Source organism: Onychostruthus taczanowskii, unplaced genomic scaffold (assembly GCF_017590055.1).
Source record: "Onychostruthus taczanowskii isolate IOZ18803 unplaced genomic scaffold, ASM1759005v1 scaffold77, whole genome shotgun sequence".
NCBI classification, from domain to species: Eukaryota; Metazoa; Chordata; class Aves; order Passeriformes; family Passeridae; genus Onychostruthus; species Onychostruthus taczanowskii.
The window spans coordinates 3,573,908-3,575,584 of NW_024505561.1; positions in this window are offsets into that span (position 1 = coordinate 3,573,908).

Here is a 1,677-nt window from a genome sequence, read left to right on the forward strand (position 1 = left end):
ATTTAATCTGTACAATAGTTATTAATCTGTACAGTGTCTTGTATTTTGTGATATAACACATTCTTGTAGGCTCATTTCTAATACTTGAAGGTTTCAAGTCACCAATAGAAATTAGGTCATTTGTCGAAACTATTACTCAGTTATGACCAGGCTCTGCATTATTTACAAATTAATTCTGACAGTCCTGTAAAAAATTGTCTACCTCTTTGGTAATGATATATTTAAATCACTCAAATAAGTGTGGTTTCCAGTTTACTTTGACAGCTTTGGACACGGGAACTGCAAGAAGCTGGCAGATAATCTTCTTTCTCCTCGATGCACCAAAGCTATCGCCATCCTACTAAGACAAAATTGTTTTGAAGCTTTGCAATTAAAAAAAAAAATAATCAAGAACACACAGAAGAAAAGCGAAACAGAATACCCAAGCAAAACACTGCAAAGCTTAAAATACTGCAGTTGGCAAGCATTTAACTGAAAGACTTGGACAGGGACAAACGTGCCCCAAAAAGCTCTTAATATGTCTGCCACTGCTTGGTTTGGAAACATGAAAACAAGCCAAAAAGGAATCAGAACCAGCCTCGCCTGGAAAACAGGCCGACACCTTGGACTATACTTCAGATGAAGATATGACAATGCAGTGGGAAGAACAGCGCAACAAGAAACACAGCACCAGGACAGGGCTCATTTCCGACAGCCAGAAAGCATTTTCAGAAAGCATCTGAACAGCGGACCAAGGGCTCTGGCTGACCTTTGACCCTCCAATGGAAACAAAGTCTTTACTCCCTGTATCAAATAATTCTAGCCAATTATGACTGAGAAAAAAAGAAGGGAAAATAAATAAAAGAAGCGTTAAGGAGTCTGTCTCGTAGCAGACAGGCAAGCATACAAGTGAGCATCTTTCCGGAGTGATACCCGTTCCTGGGAGGATCTGTGAATTCCATCCCATCAATCATCTTCGTTTTCTATACAGTTTTGATGGAGCACTTTTATCAAACTGCACCACCACTTTTTCTGGCCCCTTCCCTCTATCAGAAGGGGACGAGAAGGCAGGCACCACTGCCAACAAACACCTCCGGCCGCCCCCTCGCAGGCACGGCCCAGACCGCAGTGCGTCCAAAGGGATCCAACGCGCGCCGGATCACTGCCATGGATTCGATGAATCCCACTGACTTCTACACGCAGCAGCGGGATTCACACGGCCGGAAAGCCGCCAGGTCCGGAGCGGCCCGAACTTACCGCGCCGGAGCCGCCTCCCGCCGCCCGGGAAGCGGAACCGCGGGAGCCCGGCCGCGCTCCCATTGGCTCGTCCCGCCCCTTCCCGCTCGGAGCCGGCCCGGGCGGCGGGGCCGGGGGACGCTGTGTCCCCGGAGCGACGGCACGGCAGGGGACGCGGGGAGGGGAGGGGAAGGGAAGGGACACGGGCGACAGCGGCGACAGCGGCGCCGCCGCCGCCCGCCGGCATCACGTGCGGCCGCCGCGCCCGGGGGCAGGAAGGGGGGCGCGCCACGTGACGGGGCGGTGCCCGCCCTCCTCTTCCTCCTCCTCCTCCTCCCCGCTCTTTCTTCCCCCGTCCCGCCCCGTTGGCTGTTGCCGTGGCGACACGGGAAGGAGGAGGCGGGGCCGCCGCCCCACCCCGGCCGCGCCGCAGCCCGTGAGCGCGGCCCCGCCGCCGGCAGC